We start from the raw sequence: 17759 nt of genomic DNA on the forward strand, positions 1-17759 counted from the left end.
TTTTTTGGAACTTGTGGTATATTGCTCAAGGCTCTTCTGGCATTTAAAGTTTCCATTGAGAAATTAGTTATTTTTTAGTGGGTTTTCCTTTATATATAACTTGTAGTTTTTCTCATGCAGATTTTAAAATGCTCTATTTGGTCTGTCTAGTTAGTATTTTAACTATAATATGATGTAGGGAACTCATTTTTTGTTCTCATTTGATAGTTTGTATGTCTCTTTTATCTATATGGCTATATTTTCCTTAGAGTTTTTTTTTATATATAAATCTTTTGAAAATCTTGTCTATACCAATCTTGTCGTGGAGTCTCCTCCTTTTTCTCAGCCCATAATTCATATATTTAGTCTTTTCACTGTGTCCCAAAGTTCATGCAAATTCATTTCCTGTGGGTTTTCTTCACATTTTTAATTGAGTGTTCTGATTAATCTACTTAATCATCTGGAATTTTGGTGTTTTATTTTCTGAGTCATCCACAATTGTCTTTCCACTAAATTTTCTAATTGGATTCTTGTATTTTTGCAAGTTCATCTTCACCTCACTTTGAGTTTTCTTCAGTATTTCTATACCAAAAAGGAGATAGTGTGCAATAGATAGGGAATTTAAGGATAAGCACCCAATAGTCTCCCTTTGTCCAATGGTGAGTCTCTATGTCTATTACCACCTACAGAAAAAAAGAGAGAGAAGTTTCTCTGATGCGGCTTAAGAAAGACTATTTCTAGCTCCATACACTTAACTGCAAATTTCATTTTTCTTTACAACTGAATAAATTTTAATTGCATATATTCACTATTCGTTTTTCAGTTAATAGACATCCAGACTGATTCCACTTGGTAATTGTGAATATGACATCAGTGAACATGAATAAACAAATATCTTTATAGGAAAATATAGTCTTTTGGGTACATTTACATGATTGGTATAGCTGGGTCATATAGAAAAGCTATATCTAGCTTTTGGAGGACCCTTCACAAAGATTTCCATAGCATTTGTATCAGTTTGTACTTCTAACATCAGTGAGTAAGTAGTCCTCTGTCCCCAAACTCACAACATTTGTTTTCATCTATTTTTTTAAAAAAATCTTAACTATTATCATTGGGGTAATAAGAAATTATGGGATAGTTTTAATTTCCATTTCTCTGATTGCTAAGCATGTTGAAGATTTTAAAATATTTCTTAGTCATTTGTATTTCTTCTTGTTAGAACTTTGTTCAGTACCACAGCCCATATTTAACTGAGTCCTTTGTTTCCTTGGTGTTTAGTTTTCTGAGCTCTTTGAAAATTTTAGATGTTAGCTGATAAAGACTTTTGCCCAATTCTGTGTGCTGTCTCTTCACTTGATTGATGGTGTCCTTTACTGTACTGTAGCTTTTTAGTTTCATCAGGTCAGATTTGTCAGTTGTTATTACTGAAGCTTGTGCTACTTCATTCTACTTCAGAAAATTCTTCTGTTTATGAGTTGAAACCTATTCTCTAGTTTCTCTTCTAACAGATTCATAGTATTGGGTCTTCAGTGGAGGTCTCTGATCAATTAGAAGTTGAGTTGCGTGTGGGATGAGAGATAAGGACTTAGTTTCATTCATTTGTACATAGCTGCATTTTCTCCTATTTATATTTTTGGCTTATTTGTAAAATGTAAGATAGCTGTAGGACTGCAGGCTTATATCTGAGTCTTCAATTCTGCTCCATTCATCACTGTCTGCTTATTATTATATGCATTGTATTATATATGATTTATGCTTATTATAGTTTATGTTGTCTTTTTATATATTATAATGTCTTTTTATTACTCTATCTCTATAGTATAACTTAAAATCAAATGTGATGATAGCTCCTGCAACATTTCTATTGTTCAATAGTTTTTGGATTGTATGCGTCTTTTGCATTTCTATAAGAATTATAAGATTTTTTCAATTTATATGAAGGATTGGGTTGCAATTTCAATCAACATTGCATTGAATAAGTAGACTGGTTTTGGAAGAATGGCTATTTTACAATATAAAAACTATCAATTCATGAGCACAGGAAAGCTTTCAATCTTCTGTTATCGTCTTTAAATTTTTTCAGCATTTAAAAATTTTATTGTATATGTCTTTAACTTTATTGGATAGGTTTATTTTTGTGTGTGTGTGTGTGTCTTTCTTGATATGTTTTCCACTAGTATATAAAAAGCCACTCATTTTTATGTGTTAATTTTGTAGTCTGTGATATTTTGAAAGTTTGTAGGAACTTTTGGTAAGGTTTTTCATGTATTTATTGTATAGAACCATATATTCTGCAAATAAGTATACTTTTATTTCTTTGCTTTTTAATTTATGTCAATATTATCTTGTTCCCATGTCTTATTACTTCAGCTAACCTGAGTGGAGAGAGTCGAAATCATTTTCTTGTTCCTGATTTTAATGGAAAGACTTCAGGATCTTATCCATTTGGCATAATGTTGGCTGTAGGATTGCTGTATATTGCTTTTTGTATGTTGACATATATCCTCTGTATCCCCAGATAATGTAGAGTTTTTATCATGAAAAGATTTATATTTTGCTTATGGCTTTGTTGAAAATATTTTCTGTGTCTTTCATCTGGACTTCTTCTTATATACTTATATTTCATCGATTTGGCCTTTATGTTGTCTTAGAGTTCTTACGTGTTCCAGTCATATTTTCCCTTTAGATTCATCATTTTATTTGATCGAGTGATACAAGCCCTAATATTCTGTCTTCTATTTGGTACATTTTATTGGTGACATTTTCCACTGATCTTTTTATTTGATCTTCTGGTTTATTCATTTAAAGTTTTATTTCTGTTTGTGTTTTATGCAGAATTTCTATCTCTTTACAGAATTGTATGTCCTGAATTGTCTGCCTTATTTTATTCAAATGTTTGCATTCTCTTGGCCTTCATTCCAGCATTTGTTCATACCCCCTTTGAGTTTCTTGAGCATATTTATAACTTCTATTTTGAATCCATTGACTTGTATGTCATATAAGTTACTTTCTTTGGCAAACATTACTATAGTAATACTAATTCTTTGGGGAGACATTTTTTTTTCCATTTGTTGTGCATGTGCTGTTGGATCTGACCATCTTGAATTATATAATTGGCTATTTATTTTGGTATGAATATCTATCTTACTTTTTTGTTGAGTGAGAATTTGGATCCTTTTTTACTGTTATCCCAAATTGACGGGTTTTAGGTCAACTGGGTAGTACTTGAGATTGGGCCACTCAGTAGTGATGTGCAATTCAGTATTAGTAGTGGTCCCAGCTCAGACAAACATAGGTGCAGTTTCTGATCAACAAAACCCCTTTATGATCTAGCAGATTCTCACTATAGTTTCTCAGAAGTTGAGGTTGGAGTGCAAGCGAGAGAAAGAGAGGTGTGGGGAGGAAATGGAGAGAGTTATCAGTGAGGGGCAGAGATGCTCAGCAGTTCTTCAGTTTACAGTTGTAGAGTATCAATGGGTAGGGGAAAGGAAGGGATCCCTTGTGGTGTGCCAGGGGCTGAGTTACAGGTTCTCAGATGGCACGTGCATAAAGTCAGAGTGGGTGGAATGGTATGGTGGGACTTGTAGAATGCCTGAATGGCTTGGCTCACAGGTTCTTGAGGTAGTGGGAACTGAGGTAGTACTACCTGTTGAATCTACAAGTCACTCAGCATACAGGTTTTCAGTCCCACATTCATTAATTAAAAGTATGTGCATACTTTTTTATCTCCATCCTCAAAATTCATTTTTTCTTTCTGGTCTTGACTTTCTGTTGTTGTTTTTAATTAATTCTTTCAATTTTCAGAATTTTGGCATGACTTTTTTCTAGTGTATATATTTCTTTGCTGTAATTTCTGTCAATGTTTTATAGTTTTAAACTATTTTAGTAAGTTTTTGAGAATTTCATACAATGTGTCTTAACACATTCACTCCCACAATTCCTCTCTTTAACCACCTTCTCAAACAGCCCACCCCTTCCCAATGAGCCTCGAGGTTATTTTTTTTCCTTCTATCACCCCAAAATTGAATTGGTGTTGCACAGCTAGTCTTGGAATTGAGGCCTGATATATTATGTGGTCAGCCAGCAGTAGTCACATAATTTTAAAAAGAAAAAAAAAATCAAGATTTCCCCTCTTTAGGTAGCCATTAAATGTTAATAGGTCTTTAGCTAGTGGTAGGATTATATGTCCACCTTTCCTGTTCTATGCTGAAATTTTCACCAGCTGGGGATTACACAAATCTTGCGCATGCTGTCACAATTGATGTCTGCTTTAAATTACTTTCCCTCAAGTAACTAAATATTTAATGTACCTTAGTGACTTTCTTTTCTAGGTCTTGAATTAATTCTCTTAGTCACCTGCTTCTGTGAATCATTTACATGATGTGTGATCCTCTTTAAAACTAGAATTCTGAAATATTTCTTGAAATTTTGGCCATTTATTAACTTTGCTTTCTGATATTGATATGTTGACAGTTTGTGAGGATGTCATAATAGAATGCCATCTCACTATTTTGTGCTAATTTGTTGTGTTTTGTGTGTCTTTTGGTATGTATATGTAGTTTCTCTACCTTTCCCCATTGTTTGTATATTTTATTTTCCATGAGTTATTTTCATCACTCATAGGTTTATGTTCAGTAAATGGGGGACAGAACTGACTATAGTAACAAATATCATTGTTTGTTTAAGATATTTTACTTACAGCATTTCTCCCTTCCATTTCTTCTATCCAAATCCTCCCATATAACCTCTCTACTCTACTGTAAATTCATGGCATATTTTATCATTATGTGTGTGTGTGTTCCAAAATATAGCCTCTTGAGTCCATATAATGTTACTGTATGCACATTTTCAGGGCTGATCATTTGGTCCTGGACAACCAGTCCAGTCAGTATTCTCTCTGGGAGGGCCATTTTTCTCACTCCTAAATGTTACTTAGTTTCTTAAGAGTTACTTATGTAGGGTTGAGAATTCATGTAATTTTTTCTGATGTAATCTGGAGTCTTCATTGGCATCCTACTTGTTCAAGTCACATTTAGCCAATCATATTAGTGACACTTTACAGGTGTAGCATCCAATGTAACTAGGATATACAATTTCACAGCAAACTTCCTGGATTCTTTAGTTTTTATAATCTTTCTGCTCTCTCTTCCACAATGTTCCCTGAGCCTTAGGTGTAAACATGTTTTGTAGATGTTGTAGTTGTAGAACCCAATATCAGTGGTGAAGACTACACTTATCTATAGGTATAAGGACAAATGTTTACAGATTGTTGTCAGGGATTCTGCTGGTTCAGTAGAATTAGTGGTTGTAGATTCTTTTCCAATAACCATGATCTCACTAGCAGTGAGTAGTTATCTATGTTTTAAGTACCAATCATGGTAACTCTCTTGTTAACCATGGTAAACCTCTTGTTAAGTCCAATTAGAGAGCTAGTGGTTACTACCAAGGTAAGTTTGTCACTACTGTACCTTTCGGGTTATAATGCAATGCTGATCATTGGTGTGGTTCATGGGTGTTATAGCTGGTAGAATTACTGGTTGTATTCCTACTTTGGAAGACTGCATGGTGCCTTCTGGAGTGCATGGTACCTTCTACCTCTGGGGAGTAACCAAGGAAAACAGCAATAGACTGTGTGTTTGGGCAGGAACTTGGACAGGCCTGACGAACAATTCTAAAGATGGATGTCATGTCTGGTATTGGGATTTTTGTTAGGTGACCTTTGGCTTTTGGAGGGAGTACCATCAGCCTAGATGAGAAAAGTTCATTAAAACTACATGCGTATATTTATGTACTGAATTAAGTGTGTTGTAATTTTTTCTTTTTTGGTAACTAGTTAATATTCCATCCACCTTTTTCACTTGTTTACCTAGTTTCCCACTTCTCCTGTATTTACCTCCCTCCCCTTTCCCTAAGCAAATATAATTATTAGAGGTAGCTTACTGGAAACTACAGGAGAAGATAATTCTGTCTTCAATTTTTATCCCTGTAAAGTTCAGGAAGAGGTGCCATTGAGTACAGTTTGGAAAAAACTGTAGTGTGGTGTATTTTGTTCATTTTTGTTTTTAAAGTTAAGGGAATCAACAGTTAAGTGACAAGGTGGGGGTGAAAGGGAAAGGAAGAGTGGGTAAAATAAGAATCATAAGAATATGATTAGAGACATGGATGGCAGTAGGCAAAATATTGAACATTAGGTTTAGAGAAAGAAATGACAGATACAAAAGTCTTTTTCCAGCAAGACTTAACTTATAACCCAATGACTATTATACTAAGGTATAAATACTAAAAAATGAAGTAAAATTAAAGATTAAAATGGTAAAATATAATTAAGGAGGGTTATGTTTTAAGTCCATGTTTTTTCCTTGTTGAGAAGATATGGTTTCTCCCTCCCCTTCTTCTTTTTTCTTTTTCTTTTTAATTGGATTTATTTATTTATTTATATTTCAAAGGTTATCCCTTTCCTGACCCCCACCCCCCAGAAACCCACTATCCCATACCCCCTACTCCTGCTTCTATGAGGGTGTGCTCCCCAACCCGTGTATTGTCTTCTTATAAGATGCTGCTGGTGGAAGACTACTAGTTTCAGTAATTCAAACACATTAAGTAAGTTTGTCCTGAAAGAATGATTTCTTTAGCAGAATATCAGTTTTCTGAGACTTTTTTGTCTGATTTCCTCATGTTGCAAACCACAACATTATTTCTGGTGCTTTGTGGTTAGTTCAGACTATGCAAGGCTTTTTATGCCTGAGGCCATGCCCACGAACATTTGCTGGTTCATTCGTTCATTCTTTTTTCTTTCTTTCTTTCTCTTCCTTCCTTCCTTCCTTCCTTCCTTCCTTCCTTCCTTCCTTCCTTCCTTCCTTCCTTCCTTCCTTCCTTCCTCCCTCCCTCCCTCCCTCTTCCCCTTCCCCTCCTCTTCCTCTCCTTCTGGTGAAGACAGCTTTACAATACTACAGGAAGTTCTTTCACAAAGTTCTTATGATTTAGATTCTATATAGTTTGTTCCAGATATGGTAGGTGCTGGGGGTTGGAGGTGATGTGTTGTGATCTCTCATCTTCAGACTCTTACCACATGTCTGCTGCTGTCTCCACCATCTGTGCTTCTTGGGTCTGTTGCTTTCATAAGTGTACGGTACAAAAACATGTTTTGCTGTGCTCTTCTGGTCATCCCAAGTCTTTGCTCCTCTAGGAAATGGAGATGGAGAAGAGGGTGGATGCTAAAGATCTCCAAATTTTAGCCTATGATACTCCTTTCCTGCTGCTCTGTCCAAAGTTTCTCTGTTCCTCTCATTTTTAGGGATGCTGAATCCAGTATTCTATTTGGATTTTTAGCAGTATAAAATGTCTCTGTCTCAAACTGTCCACTGCTCAGAGTACTTAAACACATTTCCTCAATGGGACCCAGATCACTTCAAGCAGCTTGGCAAGTCTAGGATGCTAGCTTTACAGAGAAAATACCACCTGGTCTTGCTGACCTTCTCTGTAGCACTTTCTCTTATTCATTGTATTATGATAATTCTTATAATCTCTTATAATAACTCTCTTATAATACCAATACATAAGTATTGGTGGTTTTAAATCTTGATTCTCTTCAATTTGATCTCAAGGTTTCACATGTATGACTTATAACCTGCCTGAAGGAAGCCTTGAGTGAATGAAGTCCCTGAATGAGTGTGTGCTATTGACATAGGCACTGTCATAGGCACAGGCATTTCCAAAATGGCAACGCCTACATCTCACCCTGGGAAGAGTCTCAGAGAAATGAAAAAGCCTTCCATGTGTGGGGGGGTGTCTAAGTGTGGATATTATAGCATGTTCAGAAATTCTCTACCATAGCTTCCCCTATCTCAGATGTTTATGGCTGGAAGACTGTTCCCCTATGTAGATAGCTCCTACCAAGATAGCTAAACCTATCTCCTTGATCTAGCTGTATACCATAAAACCTGCCTTCTGTTTATCTGCATGAAATAATACCACCTTCTTGTTCATTTATATGCAAAACCTCAGCTCCCTGTTTCCAGGGTGTTTTGATTTCTCCATCTGAGAACTTAGACCACCGTGTTCCAGGTGTTTCTCAACATCTATCAGGTTGTCTTTATTTCTTTGCCACCCCAGTCAGGTTCTACCCTGAAGCTATTTGGAAACAGCATCTGCCATTCTCCTTCAAATCCAAGATAAACTATTATGCTTCTAGATTCAGTTTAATATGAATTAATAATGAAACATGAAGGTTTTTTTATGGAAGTATCTCAGAATTATAGTAATATAATTTTCTCATGATGCCTTTGTTCTATGAAGATCTTCACTTTGTGTAATATAATTTTCCCTGTTCTCTTTATTTTTATTTTTCAGAATTTAAGGAGGATTGATAAGCATCCTTTGTAAGTTTGGTAGAACTTAGCTGTCAAGCAACCTATTGTTCTACCTTTCTGCTAGAATACTTTTACTTACTTCTTTAATATATTATTAATCATCTGTCTGTTTTTCACTATTCTATATTGATATGCAATATTTTTCAAGGGATTTCAATTCTTCTGGATGATCTAATTTTAAAGAAAGTTTTAAAAATAATAGTTCATTATGAAACTTTTCATTTGACTTGTCTGTTGTAATTTCTTAAATTCTATTTCTGATTTTATTTAAGTTCTCTATTCAGCTATGGTATTGCTAATTTCATGGGGCAGAAAGACTGTAAGAGGCAGAAGTTGAAAGAAGAATGGGATACAATGTTTTCTGGATATAAGAGGACATTTTTTGCTTATGAACTCCAAGCCGCCCTGCTTGCCTGCACATAATTGCACTAAATCAAGCAATTTAACATCTTGGCATGAATGAGAGAAGACACATAAGCTCCCACCTCTAGCTGAGAAGCTACTGGTAGTTGATGGGTGATGAGAGAGAGAGAGAGAGAGAGAGAGAGAGAGAGAGAGAGAGAGAGAGAGAGAGAGAGAGAGAGAGAGATTGAGTGTTTTCTTTAGAAGTATAATTACTGGTACCACACTCTGATTGAAGGCAACATATTTAAGAGTATATGGGGCCGGGCGTGGTGGCGCACGCCTTTAATCCCAGCACTCGGGAGGCAGAGGCAGGTGGATTTCTGAGTTCGAGGTCAGCCTGGTCTACAAAGTGAGTTCCAGGACAGCTAGGGCTATACAGAGAAACCCTGTCTCGAAAAAACAAACAAACAAACAAACAAACAGACAGACAGACAAACAAACAAAAAAGAGTATATGGGAAGTACAAATAGGACTTAAAAGATATTCATTCATTCATTCATTCATTCATGTATTTATTTAAAGAGTACATGGTGTTGCAGTAATGGAAAGGATAGATTTGGGAGAGGTTGAGGAGGAGGATGGTCATATACCCAAGAATACATGGGCAGCACTAATTAGGTTCAGTCAGTTATAAAATAAAAGATGATATGAAATTGAGAAGAGCTTATGAAAGGAGAATTACACAAATAATTCTGGGGTACACTGTGATAAACTTGGTCAAAATATATTGTATGAATGAATCAAACCATCAAAGAATAACTAATAAAACTAAACTAAAAATCAGAGTGATCTCAAATAAATAACCTGATAATTACCTTAAGGAATTATAAAAACAAAATACATCAACCCCAAAAGAAACAGATTGGGAAAAACTAAGATCATGGCAGAAAGTAATAAAATTAAGAAGATAAAATAAAATGGAAAAGGTAGCTAGTACAGAGGATCACTGTAATGAAGAGTTGGCTTTTTGAAAAAGTAAATAACACTGGCAAACCATTAGCCAAGTTAAACAAAAGGTACGCATGAGAAGACAGATTAATAGAACAGGAGATAAAAAGGACATATCATAATGGTACCAAACAAATTTAGTAAAATCATAAGAACATATTATAGAGGTTTTATTCCATGAAACTGGAAAATCTAAAAGAAATGGATGAGTTTATATACACATGACTTTCTCTATGCTTGTGACTTACTAAATTTAAAGAGAAAGGAAGTAAATTATTTGCAGATATATATTAAAATTCAGTAAATTTCCAATGATGGCCGACTAGGCCATCTTCTGATTCATATGCAGCTAGAAACACAAGCTCTGGGGAGGGGGTATTGGTTAGTTCATATTGTTGCTCCACCTATAGGGTTGCAGACCCCTTTAGTTCCTTGGGTACTTTCTCTAGCTCCTCCATTGGGGTCCCTGTGATCCATCCAATAGCTGACTGTGAGCATCCACTTCTGTGTTTGCTAGGCCCCAGCATAGCCTCACAAGAGACAGCTATATCTGGGTCCTTTCAGCAAAATCTTGCTAGTGTATGCAATGGTGTCAGCGTTTGGAGGCTGATTATGGGATAGATCCCTGGGTATGGCAGTCTCTAGATGGTCCATCCTTTCGTCTCAGTTCCAAACTGTGTCTCTGTAACTCCTTCCATGGGTGTTTTGTTCCCAATTCTAAGAAGGGGCAAAGTGTCCACATTTTGGGAAAGAGAGGCCCATCGGTCTTGCAAACTTTATATGCCTCAGTACAGGGGAACGCCAGGCCAAGAAGTGGGAGGGGGACGGGGGAAGGTATGGGGGGGGGCTTTTGGGATAGCATTGGAAATGTAAATGAAGAAAATACCTAATTAAAAAAATAATGGGTAGCAAAAAAAAATTCAGTAAATTTGAAGCAGTGAAGAAAAGTCTCTAATCAAAAAAAAAAAATCATAGCCCCAGTCCAGATAGATTCAGTGCAGAATTATACCAGACCTTCAAAGAAAAGCAGCATCAATATTTCTCAAGTGGATCCATAAAATAGGTAAGGAAGAAACAACACTTCTAAATTTTTTTATTAAGCTAGTATTGTCCTGATACTAAAACTTGACAATTCCAAAACGGGTTTGGGAGAGGCTCATGAAAACCTATACCAAACAGAACAGCAATTGGAAGTTGCTCTGGGGAGCAACTGTTTTTTTTTGTTGTTGTTGTTGTTGTTGTTGTTGTTGTTGTTTTGTTTTGTTTTGTTTGTTTTTTCATGTTTGTGGCTCCTGGAAACTTGCCCACTTGCCAATGGAAGACCCTACATATATGTACATACTAGAAGCATTAGTTGGACTCAGTAGATCAAAAAGAGAGAGCGAGAACATGAATTTGAGGGAGAAGTTCAGAGTAATTCTGGAGATGGGAACAGATGGTACATATAATGAAAATATACTGTTTATATTATGGGATTCTAAAAGAATAATTAAAAAATATAAAAAAACAAGATTATAGGCCAATCCCTGTAATGAACATAGAAGTAGCAGTTCTCAATAAAATACTTGCAAAACAAATTCAAGATCACTCCAAAAAATCATTCAGAGATGAAAAAATTCCATTGTGTGTATACACCACATTTTCATTATTGATTCATCAGTTGGACACTGTGGTTGATTTTATTTCTTAGCTATTGTACATATAGCAGCAATAAACATAGATAATCATATATCCCTGTAGTAAAATATAGAGTCATTTGGTTACTTGTGTGTATGTGTGTGTGTGCATGTGTGTGTGCGCGTATATGTCTGTGCACGCATGCAGGAATTTTGTATCTGGTTCACATGGTAATTTTATTTCTAGCTTGTTGAGTAGTTGTCATACTGTCTTCCACTGAGGCAATATCAACTTACATGTCCATCAACAGTGAATAAGAGTTCCTTCTTTCTTACATTCTCTCCATTTGTTGTTTTGATTTCTCAATGATAGCCATTCCACTTGGAGCACAGTCAACAGAGGCCTCCATGGCCTCTGCATCAGCTCCTGCTTCCTGACCTGCTTGAGATGAACAACAATGTAGAAGTAAGCCCAAAAACTATGTGAGATTCCCTATAAATAAAGTTATAGACAGTTGTAAGAACCATGCAGTTTCTGGGCATCAAACAATGATCCTCTGCAAGGCAGCCAGAACTATTACCCTCTGAGCTGACTCTGCAGTCTTCTTGAGTAACTCTCTAATTATGATATATATTTAACCCTGGCTCTTTATGAGAAGAAAAAATCATGCTATGCACCTATGCTGACATGTAACTCAGAAGGATGGGAAGACATTTTTGTCGCACTTACTGAAACAAAGTGCATCAGCTTAATCAGGTCTGTTTTTTGTCTACTGCACAACCACACTGGCAGTGCTCTGAGAGACTTCACAGTAGATCTTAGCAGGAGATTGACACAGCAGAGCCAGGAACCAAATCTGCTATAATTTTAAGAAGAGTATCTTTGAAATACATAGACAGGATCGAAACTGGTGTTTGGCATGAGTGTTCTTTTAGGAGAAACTCAGCAACATTTTAAAATTTATTGATGAACTAGATATTATTTCCCAATTATAAGTATATTGGAAAATTCCTGTGACAAAGCAGAGTTTGTTTTCTGAATGGAGCAGTGCATTGTTTACTCTGTGAGACCAAGCAAGTATTATTTAATTCTGAAAAGTCTGTGGCATCATACGAGAATATTTTGTTACGATGTGCTGCCAAAAGAAAATTCCTAATTTCTTTATTATCTAAATAAAATTGTGCTGACTTTTAACACATCAGATAGTAGTTAAGTAGCAGAGCCACAGAATTTAAGTTGATTTATTTTAATACAATGTGCATAAAACAATTTAATTTTATGTGATACTTCTTTATAAAAGGAAGATGTTTGTCTTATCAGCAAACATCCATGAAACCTAACTAAATATTAATGGAAAAGCTAGGGAAGAGATGACTTTACATTTCAAGTGATAACAAAACTGACTTTTCAGGAAAACGTGCCTTGTGTTGAAACCCTAATACAGTAGCTCCTCCCATACTGACAGGCCTTAAGCAATGGAACAGTTAACAGGGACCAGCACAATCTAGAAATGTGCTGGCTAAATCCCTGTGTCCGAACACATTAATTAAACCAGTCATTTTACCTTCCTCCTTCATAACATTTTTGATTAAAATTTCACACATTACAATGATATATGTCTTTTCTATAAGCTGTGAAATTTACTCAGCCATCAATGGGTTCGGATTTTATTCCTAAGAAGCTTGTAGTACCAGAAAAGTTGACTTATTATCTCTGAAGAGTGAAGTCAAAGACAGTTTCCTTTGGCTAGATTTAGAATTTTATACCAGTGAAGGTGCTGTAGAGCAAAACATTCATTAGTAATATTGTACCCCAAAAGCAGTAACTTCTCTCTTAATATATTGCCTCAAAAATTTATAACTGTAAGGCTTAATAAAGCTGTAGATTATGGTTTGAAGAGTATATTCAATGTAATGAATCATCAAAGATAAAAATAAACAATAAAAGATAATCAAAACATAACAAAACAAAAAGAAATACTAGCAAACAATGAAACAGGTGAAGGAAAGGAATAAAACTGTTCAAGGCCTGAAACTGGAAATAGAAGCAATAAAGAAGACACAAATGGAGGGAATCCTGGAGGTGGAAAAAACAGGGAAGAGAGCAGGAACTACAGATGCAGCATCACCAACAGAGTACAAGAGACAGAAGAACAAATCTCCGGCATAGATGACATAATTGGAGAAATTGATATATTGCTCAAAGAAACTATTAAACCTAAAAAGTTTCTGACCCAAAACATCCAGAAATTCTGGGACACTGTGAAGTAACAGGAATAGAAAAAGACTCCCAGCTCTAAGGTCCAGAAAATATTTTCAATAAAATCATAGAAGAAACTATCCCCAACCAAAGGAAGGAGATGCCTATAAACACACAAGAAGGTTAAAGAACACCAAATAGGTTGGACCAGAAAAGAAATCCCTCCCACCACATAATAATCAAAAGACTAAATGTACAGAACAAAAAAATATTAAAAGCTGAAAGGGAAAAAGGCCACTAACATATAAAGGCAGGCCTATCAGAATTATACCCAACTTCTCAACGGGAACTCTAAAAGCTAGAAGGGCCTGGGCAGATATCTTGCAGACCCTCAGAGATCACAGATGTCAGCCCAGACGACTATATGTAGCAAAATATTTAATCACCATAGATAGAAAAAACAAGACATTCCATGGGGAAAACAAATTAAAAAAAAATTATCCAGCTGGGCATGGTGGCATACGCCTTTAATCCCAGCACTCGAGAGGCAGAGGCAGGTGGATTTCTGAGTTCGAGGCCAGCCTGGTCTACAAAGTGAGTTCCAGGACAGCCAGGGCTATACAGAGAAACCCTGTCTTGGAAAAAAAAAACCCAAAAAACAAAAAAGAAAAAAAATTATCCACAAATCCAGCCATACAGAAGGTACTAGAAGGAAAACCCTAACCCAAGGAGACTAACTATACCCCAAAACAAAGGAAATTAATAACCACCATAGCTGTAAAACTAAGAAGGGCAGCACCCTACTTTCACCAATGCATAGATCATTGAGACAGAAACTAAACAGAGAAATAATAAAACTAACAGATATTATGAATCAAATGGCCCTAATAGATATCGACAGAACATTTCACCCAAACAGAAAAGAAGTTACCTACTTTTCAGTACTTATGAAACTTTTCCCAAAGTTGACTATATATTTGGTCATGAAAGCTTCAATGTATACAAGAAAATCAAACCCCGGTGTATCTTATCAGACCACCATGGATTAAAGATAGACTTCAATAACAACATAAACAAGCTAGCCAACTCAAGGAAACTGAACAACTCTCTACTCAATGACCACTGAAAGAAATGAAAGATTTTCTAGAATTCAATGAAAATGAAGACACAGCATACCAAAGTTATGAAACACAATGAAAGTAGTGCCAAGAGGAAAGGTCATAGCAATAAGTACCTTTATAAAGAAATTGGAGAGAGCTCATACTAGCAATTTAAAAGCACAGCTAAGAGCTCTAGAACAAAAAAGAAGCAAACATATCGAAGAGGAGTAGATCAGGTGTGAAATCAATACATTAGAAACAAAGAGAGCAATACAAAGAATCAATGAAACTAAGAGCTGGATTTCTGACAAGATAAGCTAGATAGAACCATTGGCCAAACTAACTAAAAGGCAGACAGACAGTACCCAAATTTTTAAAAATTCAGAATAAAAAGGGATACAAGGCCCATACCTAAACAGATTAAAGGCAATATATGCAAACGAATATCCAACATCAAATTAAATGGAGAGAAACTTAAAGCAATTCCAGTAAAATTAGGGACAAGACAAGGCCTTTCACTCTCTCCATATCTATTCAATACAATAATTGAATTTCTAGCTAGAGCAATAAACAAATAAAGAAGATCAGGGAGATACAAATTGGAAAGGAAGAAGTCAAGGTACTACTATTCACAGATGGTATGATAGTATGCATATGTGACCCTTAAAATGCTTCCAGAGTACTCCTACAGCTGACAAACACCTTAAGCCAAGTTGCTGGATATAAAATTAACTAAAACAAAAACAAAAACAAAAATAGACCGAGAAAGAAATTAGAGAAATAACACCCTTCACAATAGCCACAAATAATATAAAATATGCTGGTGTAACTCTAACCAAGCAAGTGAAAGATTTGTATGACAAAAACTTCAAATCTGTGAATAAAGAAATCAAAGGCCGGGCGTGGTGGTGCACGCCTTTAATCCCAGCACTCGGGAGGCAGAGGCAGGCGGATTTCTGAGTTCGAGGCCAGCCTGGTCTACAAAGTGAGTGCCAGGATAGCCAGGGCTACACAGAGAAACCCTGTCTCGAAAAACCAAAAAAAAAAAAAAAAAAAAAAAAAAAAAAAAAAAAAGAAATCAAAGAAGATATTAGAAACTGGAAAGATCCCTCATGCTTATGGATAGGTGGGATTAACATAGTAAAAATGGCCACCTTACCAAAGGCAATCTATAAATTCAATGCAATTCCCACCAAAATTCCAACACAATTTTTTATAGTCCTTGAAAGAGCAATTCTTTACTTTATATGTAAAAATCATAAACCCAGGAGAGAAAAAAAAATCCTGTACAATGGAAGAATTTCTGGAGGTATCTTTTTTTTAAATTTTTAATATTTTTATTACATATTTTCCTCAATTACATTTGCAATGCTATCCCAAAAGTCCCCCATAGCGCCCCCCACTTCCCTACCCACCCATTCCCATTCTTTTGGCCCTGGCATTCCCCTATATTGGGGCATATAAAGTTTGAAAGTCCAATGGGCCTCTCTTTCCATTGATGGCCGACTAGGCCATCTTTCGATACATATGCAGCTAGAGACAAGAGCTCCGGGGTTCTGGTTAGTACATCATGTTGTTCCAACAATAGGGTTGCAGATCCCTTTAGCTCCTTGGGTACTTTCTCTAGCTTCTCCATTGGGAGCCCTGTGATACATCCAATAGCTGACTGTGAACATCCACTCCTGTGTTTGCTAGGCCCCGGCATCATCTCACAAGAGACAGCTATATTTGGGTCCTTTCAGCAAAATCTTGCTAGTGTATGCAATGGTGTCAGCTTTTAGAAGCTGATTATGGGATGGATCCCTGGATACGGCAGTCTCTAAATGGTCCATCCTTTCATCACAGCTACGAACTTTGTCTCTGTAACATCTTCCCTGGGTGTTTTGTTCACAATTCTAAGAAGGGGCACAGTGTCCACACTTTGGTCTACATTCTTCTTGAGTTTCATGCGTTTAGCAAATTGTATCTTATATCTTGGGTATCCTAAGTTTTGGGCTAATATCCACTTATCAGTGAATACATATTGTGTGAGTTCTTTTGTGATTGTGTTACTTCACTCAAGATGATGCCCTCCAGGTCCATCCATTTGGCTAGGAATTTCATAAATTCATTCTTTTTAATAGCTGAGTAGTACTCCATTGTGTAAATGTACCACATTTTCTGTATCCATTCCTCTGTTGAGGGACATCTGGGTTCTTTCCAGCTTCTGGCTATTATAAATAGGGCTGCTATGAACATAGTGGAGCATGTGTCCTTTTTACCGGTTGGGACATCTTCTGGATATATGCCCAGGAGAGGTATTGCTGGATCCTCCGGTAGTACTATGTCCAATTTTCTGAGGAACCGCCAGACTGATTTCCAGAGTGGTTGTACAAGCTTGCAATCCCACCAACAATGGAGGAGTGTTCCTCTTTCTCCACATCCTCACCAGCATCTGCTGTCACCTGAATTTTTGATCTTAGCCATTCTGACTGGTATGAGGTGGAATCTCAGGGTTGTTTTGATTTGCATTTCCATGATGATTAAGGATGTTGAACATTTTTTCAGGTGTTTCTCTGCCATTCGGTATTCCTCAGGTGAGAATTCTTTCTTCAGTACTGAGCCCCATTTTTTAATGGGGTTATTTGACTTTCTGGAGTCCACCTTCTTGAGTTCTTTATATATATTGGATATTAGTCCCTTATCTGATTTAGGATAGGTGAAGATCCTTTCCCAATCTGTTGGTGGTTTTTTTGTCTTATTGATGGTGTCTTTAGCCTTGCAGAAGCTTTGTAGTTTCATGAGGTCCCACTTGTCAATTCACGATCTTACACCACAAGCCATTACTGTTCTATTCAGGAATTTTTCCCCTGTGCCCATATCTTCAAGGCTTTTCCCCACTTTCTCCTCTATAAGTTTCAGTGTCTCTGGTTTTATGTGAAGTTCCTTGATCCACTTAGACTTGACCTTAGTACAAGGAGATAGGAATGGATCGATTCGCATTCTTCTACATGTTAACAACCAGTTGTGCCAGCACCATTTGTTGAAAATGCTGTCTTTCTTCCACTGGATGTTTTTAGCTCCCTTGTCGAAGATCAAGTGACCGTAGGTGTGTGGGTTCATTTCTGGGTCTTCAATTCTATTCCATTGGTCTATTTGT

The 17759-nt window shown here is 36.3% G+C and overlaps 1 protein-coding gene across 3 annotated transcripts in view; it reads right to left on the reverse strand.

Moving 5' to 3' along the window:
* The window catches only part of Zc3h12b (zinc finger CCCH-type containing 12B), a 189975-nt gene that overhangs the window by 57635 nt on the left and 114581 nt on the right, over positions 1–17759 (reverse strand). Inside the window, exon 4 of one of the 3 annotated variants that reach the window (XM_085838111.1) lies at positions 11618–11759. The exons of the other annotated variants lie outside the window; for them this stretch is intronic. The gene's annotated coding sequence lies outside the window, so the exon portion shown is untranslated. The remainder of the gene's footprint in view (positions 1–11617; positions 11760–17759) is intronic. 3 annotated transcript variants of the gene reach the window in all.

Source organism: Mus caroli, unplaced genomic scaffold (assembly GCF_978045245.1).
Source record: "Mus caroli unplaced genomic scaffold, Mus_caroli_1 scaffold_5, whole genome shotgun sequence".
Classification (NCBI taxonomy): domain Eukaryota; kingdom Metazoa; phylum Chordata; class Mammalia; order Rodentia; family Muridae; genus Mus; species Mus caroli.